The sequence below is a fragment of the Salmo trutta genome, chromosome 30 (genome assembly GCF_901001165.1).
Source record: "Salmo trutta chromosome 30, fSalTru1.1, whole genome shotgun sequence".
NCBI classification, from domain to species: domain Eukaryota; kingdom Metazoa; phylum Chordata; class Actinopteri; order Salmoniformes; family Salmonidae; genus Salmo; species Salmo trutta.
In genome coordinates, this window is record NC_042986.1 from 81,643 (window position 1) to 97,003 (window position 15,361).

Consider the following 15,361-nt stretch of genomic DNA (forward strand, 5'->3'; position numbering starts at 1 on the left):
AACAGGTCATTTCTAAATGGTAATGGAATAGCTGGGGAAATTAGAGAGAAAACAACTAAACCAACACATGGCGATGAAGTAGATTGATAAGAAGTGACTTCCTCCCACTGTTGTAGAAAACCCTGCTCCCTCACCCTGTCTTAGAGACAGAAACTTTGTGATTTTTACTCCTGTAGTAGGCTACCAACCCCTTTCTCAGCATGACCCTATTGTTTAGCGGCAGAAGGCACTTCACACCTCTGTGTGATGGACCAGTTTTCCAGGGTCATGGAACTTGGTCAGCCAATCACAGGCCTTACCCGGTGGATCTCAAACTCCCACTCTGAACAGTCTCCAGCAAGCAGTGGCAGAGTGAGGAGCTCTCTCATAAACCTATGTCCTGCACACCAACAGCTGGACCACTCACCTATGGACCACTCCTGGGCCGCTTCCTCTCTGGACATTCCACCACGAGTGTCTAGTGTGTCTATGACCATGTAAGTAGGTTTTCAGTGTTCATAGGCTTTGTTGTACATTGTACAACCTGCCCGCTTGACCCTATCCCCTCCTCTCTTCTCCAGACCATTTCCGGAGACCTTCTCCCTTACCTCACCTCGCTCATCAACTCATCCTTGACCGCTGGCTACGTCCCTTCTGTCTTCAAGAGAGCGAGAGTTGCACCCCTTCTCAAAAAACCTACACTCGATCCCTCCGATGTCAACAACTACAGACCAGTATCCCTTCTTTCTTTTCTCTCCAAAACTCTTGAACGTGCCGTCCTTGGCCAGCTCTCCTGCTATCTCTCTCAGAATGATCTTCTCGATCCAAATCAGTCAGGTTTCAAGGCTGGTCATTCAACTGAGACTGCTCTTCTCTGTGTCACGGAGGCTCTCCGCACTGCTAAAGCTAACTCTCTCTCCTCTGCTCTCATCCTTCTAGACCTATCTGCTGCCTTTGATACTGTGAACCATCAGATCCTCCTCTCCACCCTCTCCGAGTTGGGTATCTCCGGCGCGGCTCACTCTTGGATTGCATCCTACCTGACAGGTCGCTCCTACCAGGTGGCGTGGCGAGAAACCGTCTCCGCACCACGTGCTCTCACCACTGGTGTCCCCCAGGGCTCAGTTCTAGGGCCTCTCCTATTCTCGCTATACACCAAGTCACTTGGCTCTGTCATATCCTCACATGGTCTCTCCTATCATTGCTACGCAGACGACACACAATTAATCTTCTCCTTTCCCCCTTCTGATAACCAGGTGGTGAATCGCATCTCTGCATGTCTGGCAGACATATCAGTGTGGATGACGGATCACCACCTCAAGCTGAACCTCGGCAAGACGGAGCTGCTCTTCCTCCCGGGGAAGGACTGCCCTTTCCATGATCTCGCCATCACGGTGGACAACTCCATTGTGTCCTCCTCCCAGAGTGCTAAGAGCCTCGGCGTGACCCTGGACAACACCCTGTCGTTCTTCGCTAACATCAAGGCGGTGACCCGATCCTGTAGGTTCATGCTATACAACATTCGCAGAGTACGACCCTGCCTCACACAGGAAGCGGCGCAGGTCCTAATCCAGGCACTTGTCATCGCCCGTCTGGATTACTGCAACTCGCTGTTGGCGGGGCTCCCTGCCTGTGCCATTAAACCCCTACAACTCATCCAGAACGCCGCAGCCCGTCTGGTGTTCAACCTTCCCAAGTTCTCTCACGTCACCCCGCTCCTCCGCACACTCCACTGGCTTCCAGTTGAAGCTCGCATCTGCTACAAGACCATGATGCTTGCCTACGGAGCTGTGAGGGGAACGGCACCTCCGTACCTTCAGGCTCTGATCAGGCCCTACACCCAAACAAGGGCACTGCGTTCATCCACCTCTGGCCTGCTGGCCCCCCTACCTCTGCGGAAGCACAGTTCCCGCTCAGCCCAGTCAAAACTGTTCGCTGCTCTGGCACCCCAATGGTGGAACAAGCTCCCTCACGATGCCAGGACAGCGGAGTCAATCACCACCTTCCATAGACACCTGAAACCCCACCTCTTTAAGGAATACCTGGGATAGGATATAGTAATCCGTCTACCCTCCCCCCCCCCAAAAAAAGATATAGATGTACTATTGTAAAGTGGTTGTTCCACTGGATATCATAAGGTGAATGCACCAATTTGTAAGTCGCTCTGGATAAGAGCGTCTGCTAAGTGACGTAAATGTAAATGTAAATGTACTTGGCCTCTACATGTACTCTCCATTGTGCCTTTGGTCCCAAGATGGCTGCTGGCCTGTGGTTGTTAGGTAACCCAGGATGGCTGTGGTCATATCCTAGAGGCCTATTGTTTACATCAGGGGTGTTAATCTCAATCAGCACACGGCCATATTGAAAAAACACAACAAATTTGCGGCCCAGAAATAGCCTATTATCTCTGTTTTTATCAAAAACATTGCATAGGCCTACAGCTGCGACTCAAATTGGCACTTGTTTTTTATATGTCCCTTTATAATTTCCATTTATGTACATAGGATTCAGTATATAGCATTTTAGCATATTTAAACAAAAGAAGTGATCATATTTGTCCAGCCTATGCTGCTTTGCTTGCAGATGTGCATGCTGCGACCCCAATAAAAAGTATTTCATTACTACAAATAACAAAAACATAGATAGGTTGTCATAATATTTAAACTTGAAAGATGTTTTAAATTGTTTTGCACTGCATGGACCACCGGTGCTGTTGAATGCAGCATTGCTGTATGGCACACTCAGAATGTCTTGTAGTTAAGTAGCCAGCCTAGGCTACTGCTCAGATGTTGCTGTAATAGGCCTACATGTTTCTCCTTTGCATGGTGTTTTGTTGCAGGTTTTGTCTTTTGGTTATTTACTGTAAAGCTCTAAAAACCGAAGCCATTTTAGTAGCCTAGCTAGGACCCTGGCATTTCCCTCCATTGCTCGCTGTAAACGGCACACACATACAATACATTTAACTTTCGGTCTGGTAGAATATTAGTGATGATATGGTACAGTGCACTGGCTGGCTAGTGTTTGGGTCTGGGAGGAGGGGTGCTTGTGTGGCAATGCACTGCCATTTGGCATGCAGCACATTGGCAGTGCTTGCTGTGACTTGTAGTGCAGATATTTGCAGGCATTATGGAAGTGGGCCAAAATTCAGTGACAACCCAAATCATTGCGCAGTCCAAAAATAAATGTGTCACGAGACGGATTCGTCACGAGACGGGCCTTGTGTTTAACACGTGGTTTACATATTAGCATAGCCGCTAACCTTATACTGCATATAGTACCTTCGGAAAGTATTCAGACTTTTCCCACATTTTGTTATGTGACAGCCTTATTCTAAAATAGAATTTATAAAACAAATTCTCATCAATCTACACACAATACCCCATAATCACAAAGTGAAAACACGTTTTTAGATATTTTGGCAAATTTCAAAAAATAAAAAACTTATTTACATCAGTATTCAGACCCTTTGCTTTGAGACTTGAAATTGAGCTCAGGTGCATCCTGTTTCCATTGGTCTTTCTCAAGATGTTTGTACAACTTGATTGGAGTCCACCTGACATGATTTGGAAAGGCACAATCAATCAAACTGTCAATGGTGTGCATACTGGGAGCGGAGTCAGGTGCAGGAAAGCAGAGAGTTGTGAACAGGCGCACACTTTATTTAGGCAGGAGAATCCAACAGACACAATAACATGTACAAGCAAATAAACATACCTCGTGAAATAAAACACGGAAATAAACACACACCAGAAATAGCGCATCAAACATGACACGAAACATGAAACAATCACACACAAAGACATGAGGGGGAACAGAGGAATAAATACATGTAGTGTGATTGGGGAATGAAAACCAGGTGTGCAGGGAACAAGACAAAATAAATGGATAAATAAACATTTGAGAGGCGATGGTTAGAAAGCCGGCGACCGCCGAACGCCGCCCAAACAAGGAGAGGAGCCGACTTTGGCGGAAGTCGTGACAGTACCCCCCCCTTGACGCGCAGCTCCAGCGGTGCACCGACGGTGATGGTGGAACTCCCCTGGCAGTTCAGGGTCCAACACATCCACCACCGGAACCCAGCACCTCTCCTCCGGACCGTACCCCTCCCACTCCACGAGGTACTGAGGGCCCCTCGCCTGATGCCTCGAATCCAGGATGGAACGGAAGGAGTACGCCGGGGCCCCCTCGATGTCCAGAGGGGAACCTCCCGCACCTCAGATTCCTGGAGCGGACCAGCCACCACCGGCCTGAGGAGAGACACATGGAACGAGGGGTTAATATGGTAATCGGGGGGAAGCTGTAACATACCTCGATCACTCTCCTCAGGACTTTAAATGGCCCCACAAACCGCGGGCCCAGCTTCCGGCAGGGCAAGCGGAGGAGCAAGTTTCGGGTCTAGAGCCAGACCCTGTCCCCCGGTGCAAACACCGGGGCCTCACTGCGGTGACGGTCCGCGCAGGTCTTTTGGCACAGCGCAGCCTGCTGGAGGTGACCATGGGCGGCTTCCCATGTCTCCTCCGCACGCCTGAACCAATCGTCCACCGCAGGAGCCTCGGTTTGACTCTGATGCCACGGTGCCAGAACCGTCTGGTACCCCAATACACACTGAAATGGGGAGAGGTTATTGGAGGAGTGGCGGAGCGAGTTCTGCGCCATCTCTGCCCAGGGCACAAACCCCCCCCCCCCCATCCCGTCATGGCAATAGGACCGCAGAAACCTGCCCACATCCTGGTTCACTCTTTCCACCTGCCCATTACTCTCGGGGTGGAAACCCGAGGTAAGGCTGATCAAGACCCCAGACGTTCCATGAACACCCTCCAGACTCTTGAAGTGAACTGGGGACCTCGATCAGACACTATTTCCTCAGGCAGCTCGTAGTGCCGGAAGACGCGTGTAAACAGGGCCTCCGCAGTTTGTAGGGCCGTAGGGAGACCGGGAAGAGGGAGGAGACAACAGGACATAGAGAAATGATTCACAACGACCAGGATTGTGGTGTTTCCCTGTGAGGGAGGAAGATCCGTTAGAAAATCCACCGACAGGTGTGACCAAAGCCGTTGTGGAACGGGTAAGGGATGTAGCTTACCTCTGGGCAGGTGTCTAGGAGCCTTACACTGGGCACACACCGAGCAGGAGGAAACATAAACCCTCACGTCCCGAGCCAAGGTGGGCCACCAGTACTTCCCAGTCAGACAGTTCACCGTCCGACCAATCCCCGGATGACCAGAGGAGGGTGATGTGTGGGCCCAATAGATCAACTGGTCATGGACAGCAGACGGAATGTTCTGACACCCAACGGGACGCTGGAGTGGATCATGCTCTGTACGCAATGCCTGCTCAATGTCCACGTCCAGCTCCCACACAACCGGCGCTACCAGTCAGCAGGCCGGGAGAATGGGAGTCTGATCCATGGGTCGCTCCTCTGTGTCATACAGCCAGGACAGTGTGTCTGCCTTCACATTCTGGGAACCTGGTCTGTAAGACAGGATAAACACAAAACGGGTGAAAAACATGGCCCACCTTGCCTGACGAGGATTCAGTCTCCAAGCTGCCCAGATGTACTCCAGGTTGCGGTGGTCAGTCCAGATGAGGAAAGGGTGTTTAGCCCCCTCAATCCAATGTCTCCACGCCATCAAAGCTTTAAGCCCAGACAACAGCTCCCGGTCCCCCACATCATAGTTTCGCTCCGCCGGGCTGAGCTTCTTCGAGAAGGACAGGGGCGGAGCTTCGGTGGCGTGCCCGTGTGCTAAGAGAGCTCTTAGGTGTCCAAAAGCCCTGTCCGCCTCAACCGACCACTGCAGTACGGGACCCCCCTTCAGCAGTGAGGTAATGGGAGCAGCCACCTGGCCAAAACCCCGAATAGATCTCCGGTAGTAATTGGCAAACCCTAAAAATCACTGCACCTCCTTTACCGTGGTGAGAGTCGGCCAATTACGCACGGCTGCAATGTGGTCACCCTCCATCTCCACCCCTGATGTGGAAATGCGATACCCTAGGAAGGAGACGGCCTACTGAAAGAACAGGCATTTCTCAGCCTTGACGTACAGGTCATGCTCCAACAGTCGTCCAAGTACCTTGCGCACCAAGGACACATGTTCGGCGCGTGTAGCGGAGTATATCAGAATGTCATCGATATACACCACTACACCCTGCCCGTGCAAGTCCCTGAAAATCTTGTCTAGAAAGGATTAGAAGACTGATGGAGCATTCATCAACCCGTACGGCATGACGAGGTACTCATAATGCCGTGAGGTGGTACTAAACGCCGTCTTCCACTCGTCTCCCTCCCGGATACGCACCAGGTTGTACGCACTCCTGAGATCCAGTTTAGTGAAGAAGCGTGCCCGTGCATTGACTCAATCGCCGTGGCGATAAGAGGTAGTGGGTAACTGTACCTTACCGTGATTTGATTGAGACCTCGATAGTCAATGCAAGGGCGCAGACCTCCATCCGTCTTCTTCAAAATAAATAAACTCGAGTAGGCGGGTGAAGTGGAGGACCGAATATAGCCGACGCAGGGATTCGGAGACATATGTCTCCATAGCCACTGTCTCCGCTTGCGACAGGGGATACACGTGACTCCTGGGAAGTGTAGCATCTACCAGGAGATTTATCACACAATCCCCCCGTTGATGGGGTGGTAATTGAGTCGCCTTCTTTTTACAGAAGGCGAGAGCCAAATCGGCATATTCTGGGGGAATGCGCACGGTGTAGAACTGGTCTGGACTTTCCACCATGGTAGCACCAACGGAAACCCCCTACACACCTCCCCAAGCACTCTCGTGACCCCCCCCCCTCCCCGTGAGAGCCCTCTGTTGCCAGGAAATGGTGGGGTGATGACGAGCCAACCAGGGAAGGCCTAGTACCACGGGAATTGCAGGAGAGTCAATGAGGAAGAGACTGATTCTCTCCTCGTGATCCCCCTGCGTCTCCATGGCCAGGGAGATGGTGACTTCCCTGATTAACACGGACCCTAATGATCGACTATCCAGAGCGTGTACCGGGAAAGGTCTAACCACAGGAATAATGCGGATACATAATCTAAGGGTGAACGCTCTGTCGATAAAGTTCCCAGCTGCGCCTGACTCGACGAGCGCCTTATGCTGGGAATGCGGGGAAAACTCAGGAAAACAAACAGGTACAAACAGGTGGACAACAGAGGACTCTGGATGAGAGTGGTGCAGACTCACCTGGGGTGACGCCAGAGTGCCCTGCCTGCTGCCTCAACTCCCAGAGGGACCAACCCGGCACCATCCGGCAGTGTGCCCTCTGTGGCCACAGATGGTGCACGTGAAGGCCCCTCCTTTAGACTCCCTACACGCAGCCCCTCCCAGCTCCATGGGCATCAGAACGGGGGTGCTGGAAGATGGAACAGACAGAGCCCCCTCTGGACGTCCGCTGGTGACCAGCAGGTTATCCAACCGGATGAACAGATCCACCAGTTGGTCAAAAGGGATGGTGGCATCCCTGCAGGCCAACTCCAGTCAGACGTCCTCACTCAGGCTGCATCGGTAGTGGTCGATGAGGGCCCTGTCGTTCCATCCTGCTCCGGCGGCCAAGGTCCGGAAATCCAGTGAGAGCTCCTGTGCGCTCCTCGTCCTCTGCCTCAAATGGAAGAGCCGTTCCCCTGCCATCTTTCCTCCGGGTGGATGGTCGAAGACGGCCCAGAAGTGGTGGGCGAACTCCTCGACGTGGTCCAATGCCGCTTTTCCTTTTCCCCATACGGCGTTTGCCCACTCCAGAGCTCCCCCCGAGAGGCATGAGACGAGGGCGGACACTCGCTCCCTCCCCGAGGGAGCTGGGTGAACGGTGGCCAGGTATAAGTCCAGTTGTAGGAGGAACCCCTGGCACTGTGCTGCCGTCCCGTCATACTCCCTGGGAAGGGAGAGACGCATCCCACTGGAACTGGATTCGGAAGGGACGGGTAGAGGTAACCCCGGTTGCGCTGGTCGAGGCTCTCCTCGACTCCTCTGACCGGGTTACCTGCTCCTGCTGACTCCATGGTGGGTGTGTGATTCTGTCAATTGTGTGCGTACTGGGAGCGGAGTCAGGTGCAGGAGAGCAGAGAGTTGTGAACAGGCGCACACTTTATTTAGGCAGGAGAATCCAACAGATGGACGCCACTGCGTCGAAAACCTCCAGCCAATATGCCAAAGTGCAAAACACCCAAACAGTCACAATAACATGTACAAGCAAATAAACATACCTCGTGAAATAAAACACAGAAATAAACGCACAACAGAAATAGCATGTCAAACATGACAGGTAACACGAAACAATCACACACAAAGACATGAGGGGGAACAGAGGAATAAATACATGTACTGTGATTGGGGAATGAAAACCAGGTTTGCAGGGAACAAGACAAAACAAATGGATAAATGAACAATGGAGCGGCGATGGCTAGAAAGCCGGTGACGTCGACCGCCGAATGCTGCCGAACAAGGAGAGGAACCGACTTCAGCGGAAGTCGTGACACAAACAGGCAAAACGTCAGTACAGAGACAAAGTGGAGTCACAATTCAATGGCTCAGACTCATGACGTACACTACCGGTCAAAAGTTTTAGAACACGTACTCGTTCAAGGGTTTTTCTTTATTTGAACTTCTTTCTACATTGCAGAATAATAGTGAAGACATCAAAACTATGAAATAACACATCAATCATGTAGTAACCAAAAATGTGTCACACAAATAAAAATATATTTATTATTTCAGATTCATCAAATAGCCACCCTTTGCCTTGATGACAGCTTTGCACACTATTGGCATTCTCTCAACCAGCTTCATGAGGTAGTCACCTGGAATGCTTTTCAATTAACAGGTGTACCACCTTAAAAGTTAATTTGTGGAATTTATTTTCTTCTTAATGCGTTTGAGGGAATCAGTTGTGTTGTGACAAGGTAGGGTGGGGTATACAGAAGATAGCCCTATTTGGTTAAAGACCAAGTCCATATTATGGCAAGAACAGCTCAAATAAGCAAAGTGAAACCACCGTACATCATTACTTTAAGACATGAAGGTCAATACGGTGCAGTCCCAAAAACCATCAACCGCTATGATGAAACAGGCTCTCATGAGGAACGCCACAGGAATGGAGACCCAGAGTTACCTCTGCTGAAGAGGATACAGTTTAAGTTGGAAGTTTAAAGACACCGTTGCCAAATATATTTACACTCAGTTTTTCACAATTCCTGACATTTAATCCGAGTACAAATTCCCTGTCTTAAGTCAGTTAGGATCACCACTTTATTTTAAGAATGTGACATGTCAGAATAATAGTAGAGATAATGATTTATTTCTGCTTTTATTTCTTTCATCACATTCCCAGTGGGTCAAAAGTTTACATACACTCAATTAGTATTTGCTAGCATTGCCTTTAACCTGTTACATCTAGGGGGCAGTATTTTCACGGCTGGATAAAAAACGTACCCGATTTAATCTGATTATTAGTCCTGCCCAGAAACTGGAATATGCATATAATTATTAGCTTTGGAGAGAAAACACTCCAAAGTTTCTGAAACTGTTTGAATGGTGTCTGTGAGTATAACAGAACTCCTATGGCAGGCAAAAACCTGAGATGCTTCTGTTCAGGAAGTACCCTGTCTGAACATTTCTTGCCCTTCTTGATTCTCTCTATCGTTTACAAAGGATCTCTGCTCTTACGTGACACTTCTCACGTCAACAATGGAGTCTCACAGCCCGGGAAAAACAGGAATGATGTCATTCAAAGCCCTGGCTGAAGCACACGAGAGCAAAAGCTGAGTGGTCAGTCAATGGACTAAGCCTTAGGCGCGTGACACGCCCCGCCCCCGGCTTTTGGTTTTTTCCTCAGTTTACAGACAGGCAGATTCCCGGTCGGAATATTATCGCTTCTCTACGAGATAAATTGCATAAATATTGGTTTTAAACAGCGGTTGACATGCTTCGAAGTACGGTAATGGAATATTTCGAAATTTTTTGTCATATTTTGCGTCATGCTCGTGGCCGAGATTTAGCGTTGGGATAGTGTCTAGAACGCACGAACAAAACGTCGCTGTTTGGATATAACGATGGATTATTTGGGACCAAACCTACATTTGTTATTGAAGTAGAAGTCCTGGCAGTGTATTCTGATGAAGAACAAGCAAGGTAAGAACATTTTTCTTATAGGAAATGTGATTTTGGTGAAGGCTACACTGGGTGGGTGTCTAAATAGCTAGCCCTGTAACGCCGGGCTATGTACTTACATTATTGCAAAATGTGCTTCATCCGAAAAGCTATTTTAAAATCGGACATATCGAGTGCATAGAGGAGTTCTGTATCTATAATTCTTAAAATAATTGTTATGCTTTTTGTGAACGTTTATCGTGAGTAATTTAGTAAAATCACCGGAAGTGTTCGGTGGGAATGCTAGTTCTGAACGTCACATGCTAATGTAAAAAGCTGGTTTTTGATATAAATATGAACTTGATTGAACAGACATGCATGTATTGTATAACACAATGTCCTAGGTGTGTCATCTGATGAAGATCATCAAAGGTTAGTGCTGCATTTAGATATGGTTTGGGTTTATGTGACATGATATGCTAGCTTGAAAAATGGCTGTGTGATTATTCCTGGCTGGGTACTCTGCTGACATAATCTAATGTTTTGCTTTCGCTGTAAAGCCTTTTTGAAATCGGACAGTTTGGTTAGATAAAGGAGAGTCTTGTCTTTAAATAGCTGTAACATAGTCATATGTTTGAAAAGTGTAAGTTTTCGGATTTAGAGGAGTTTGAATTTCGCGCCCCGCCCATCATTGGATATTGGAGCAGACGTTCCGCTAGCGGAACGTGTAGATGTAAGAGGTTAAATTGTTTAACTTGGGTCAAACGTTTCGGGTAGCCTTCCACAAGCTTCCCACAATAAGTTGGGTGAATATTTGACCCATTCCTCCTGACAAAGCTGGTGTAACAGAGTCAGGTTTGTAGGCCTCCTTGCTCGCACATGCTTTTTCAGTTCTGCCTATACATTTTCTATAGGATTGATGTCAGGGCTTTGTGATGCCATTTTGAGATAACTTTGGAAGTATGCTTGGGGTCATTTTCCATTTGAAAGACCCTATTTGCGACCAAGCTTTAACTTCCTGACTGATGTCTTGAGATGTTGATTCAATATATCCACATCATTTTCCTGCCTTATGATGCCATCTATTTTTTGAAGTGCACCAGTCCCTCCTGCAGCGAGCACGCCCACAACATGATGCTGCCAACCCCATGCTTCACAGTTGGGATGGTGTTCTTTATAAGTGAAATAATCTGTCTAAACAATTGTTGGAAAAATTACTTGTGTCATGCACAAAGTAGATGTTTCACTGAGTTCAAGTAACAGACACTTCTCAACATCAACTGTTCAGAGTAGACTATGTAAATTAGACCTTCATGGTCAAATTGCTGCAAAGAAACCACTTCTAAAGGACACCAATAATAAGAAGAGACTTGCTAGGGCCAAGAAACACAAGCAATGGACATTAGACTGGTGTAAATTTGTCCTTTGGTCTGGATTCCAAATTGGAGATTTTTGGTTCCAAACGGTGTGTCTTTGTGAGATGCGGTGTGGGTGAACGGATGATCTCTGCATGTGTATTTCCCACAGTGAAGCATGAAAGAGGAGGTGTTATGGTTTGGGGCAGCTTTGTTGGTGACACTGTCTGTGATTTATGTAGAATTCAAGGCACATACCTGCCACATTATTCTGCAGCGATACACCATCCCATCTAGCTTTGGACTTAGTGGGACAATCATTTGTTTTTCAACAGGATAATGACCCAAAACAAACCTCCAGGCTGGGTAAGGGCTATTTTACCAAGAAAGATAGTGATGGAGTGCTGCATCAGATGACCTGGCCTTCACAATCTCCTGACCTCAACCAAAAGTGAATTAAAAGCACCCAACAAGTGCTCAGCATATGTGGGAACTCCTTCAAGACGGTTGGTAAAGCATTCCAGGTGAAGCTGGTTGAGAGAATGCCAAGAGTGTGCAAAACTGTCATCAAGGCAAGGCTGTTGCGCCTTCTTCACCACATTGTCTGTGTGGGTGGACCATTTCAGATTGTAATTGATGTGAACGCAGAGGAACTTGAAGCATTCCACCTTCTCCACCGCGTCCTCTCGATGTGGATAGGGGCGTGCTCCCTCTGCTGTTTCGTGAAGTCCACAATCACCACAGACCCCATTCTGCCAGGGCCCTCACCTCTTCCCTGTAGACTGTCTCGTCGTTGTTGGTAATCAGGCATACTGTTGTGTCGTCTGCAACCTTGATGATTGAGTTGGAGACGCAGTGTGAACAGGGAGTAGGAAAGGGGAAAGGGGGATACCTAGTCAGTTAACTAAATGCATTTAACTGAAATGTGTCAGCACATTTAACTTCTCTAGGGTAGGGGGCAGTAGTTTGACGTCCAGATGAAAAGTGTGCCCGTAGTAAACTGCCTGCTACCCAGACCCAGAAGGTAGGATATGCATATTATTAGTAGATTTGGATAGAAAACACTCTGAAGTTTCTAAAACTGTTTGAATGATGTCTGTGAGTATAACAGAACTCATATGGCCGGCAAAACCCTGAGAAAAATCCAACCAGGAAGCTGAAAATCTGAGGCTTGTAGTTTTTTCAATTGATGCAAATTGATGCACCAATCAGGCCTTTATGGTGGAGTGGACAGATGGAAGCCACTCCTCAGGAAAAGGCATATGACAGCCCGCCTTGAGTTTACCAAAAGGCACCTAAATACTCTCAGACCATGACAAACAAGATTCTCCGGTCTGATGAAACCAAGATTGAACACCTTGGCCTAAATGCCAAGCATCACATCTTGAGAAAACCTGGTACCATTCTTACGGTGAAGCATGGTGGTGGCAGCACCATGCTGTGGGGATGTTTGTCAGCAGCAGGGACTGGGAAACTAGTCAGGATCGAGGCAAAGATGATTGGAGAAAATTACAGAGAGATCCTTGATGAAAACCTGCTCCAGAGCACTCAGGACCTCAGACTGTGCAGTGCAATGGCGATTCTGTTGATCTGTTGCAAATGCAAATCAATTCATAACATTTTTGACATGCGGTTTTCTGGATTTTTTTGTTGTTATTCTGTCTCTCACTGTTCAAATAAACCTACCATTAAAATTATAGACTGATCATTTCTTTGTCAGTGGGCAAACATACAAAATCAGCAGGGGATCAAATACTTTTTTCCCTCACTGTATATACACCTGTTCTGAAAGGCCCCAGAGTCTGCAACACAACTAAGCAAGGGGCACCACCAAGCAAGCAGCACCATGAAGACCAAGGAGCTCTCCAAATAGGTCAGGGACAAAGTTGTGGAGAAGTACAGATCAGGGTTGGGTTATAAAAAAACATCTGACAGAGCACCATTAAATCCATTATTAAAAAATGGAAAGAATATGGCACCACAACAAACCTGCCAAGAGAGGGCCGCCCACCAAAACTCACGGACCAGGCAAGGAAGGCATTAATCAGAGAGGCAACAAAGAGACCAAAGATAACCCTGAAGGAGCTGCAAAGCTCCATAGCAGAGATTGGAGTATCTGTCCATAGGACAACTTTAAGCCGTACGCTCCACAGAGATGGGCTTACAGAAGAGTGGTCAGAAAAAAAGCCATTGCTTAAAGAAAGAAATAAGCAAACAAAGGCATGCGGGAGACTCCCCAAACATATGGAAGAAGGTACTCTGGTCAGATGAGACTAAAATTGAGCTTTTTGGCCATCAAGGAAAACACTATGTCTGGCGCAAACCCAACACCTCTCATCACCCTGAGAACACCACCCCCACAGTGAAGCATGGTGGTGGCAGCATCATGCTGTGGGGATGTTTTTCATTGGCAGGGACCGGGAAACTGGTAAGAATTGAAGGAAGGATGGATGGCACTAAATACAGGGAAATTCTTGAGGGAAACTGTTTCAGTCTTCCAGAGATTTGAGACTGAGACTGAGGTTCACCTTCCAGCAGGACAATGACCCTAAGCTTACTGCTAAAGCAACACTTGAGTGGTTTAAGGGGAAACTTTTAAATGTATTGGAATAGCCAAGTCAAAGCCCAGACCTCAATCCAATTGAGAATCTGTGGTATGACTCAAAGATTGCTGTACACCAGTGGAACCCATCCGGGAGCAGTTTCGCCTTGAAGAATGGGCAAAGATCCCAGTGGCTAGATGTGCCAAGCTTATAGATACATACCCCAAGAGACTTGCAGCTGTAATTGCTGCAAAAGGTGGCTCTACAAAGTATTGACTTGTGGGGGTGAATAGTTATGCACGCTGAAGTTTTCTGTTTTTTTTGTCTTGTTTTCTTGTTTGTCTCACATGAAAAATATTTTGAGTCTTCAAAGTGGTAGGCATGTTGTGTAAATCATATGATACAACCTGGAATTAAAATGGGGTTTGTAAGTCAACAAAATGGGAAAAATGCCAAGGGGGTGAATACTTTCGCAAGTTTTTTGTTAATGAACAGAAGTATGCTCAGTCATGGTGGACGGGTCGCCCGGCGTCTTAATCTCACTAAGAACTCTTCGCTTCCTACTCTCCGTTAGGCCTCCCAGGCAGCTTGGCTCCTCACCGAAGAAGGTAGTCCATTGTTCTGCTGTCTCAGGGAATTCCGGGAGGTCGGTGATTACCCAGCAATTTGTATTCCAAAAGTTCTTCCTGGATGGGTGTAGTAAAGCATGAAACAAACTGATTAAGAACATTTGAGAAAAACGCTAGAAAAACCTGCAATATTTTTAGTGCTCGGTGCATGCTTAGAACTATAAGTTAATTGTAACTATAAGAAATCTAAGTGTCAAAGAAATTATATCCAGCTCAGGGCTCCAGCTATGCATGTGGTTTGCTAACTTGCTAGCTAAGTGGCTAGATTTCAAGATCAAGTTTCTAGGTTACAGCAGAGACATTCAATCCCTCCCAAATTGTTTTGTCCTTTTTGGGGGGGTGGGGGCGGGGGTTGAAATAGCGCCCTTTGTGTGCACTTCCCGTAATACTGTACACCCAGGTATAGTACAGAAACGGTATGACAGTATGAAAATATGGATACTGTCCAACCCTATTTGCTACAGCAATGTCTAGTTGGTTTGAAAATTATTGGAAGTTACCGAGTGAGTGACTTTGATAACTGTCTAGTTGGTTAGCTAGCTAGCTAACTGTAAAATACAGCTCGCTAGATAGCGAGCTGCATTTGACACTTAGCTAGTTAGCTAGCTAGATTATGAACTAACTGCAATTATCATAAACCATTATTATCTAGCTAGCTACAATAGCTAAATATCTGTCAGATGTAAAGTAAACAGGATCGTGGCATGTCAGAAACAATGCATGTTGACTAGCTAGCTCACGTTAGCTGGATCGAGCTAGCTAGCAAGCTA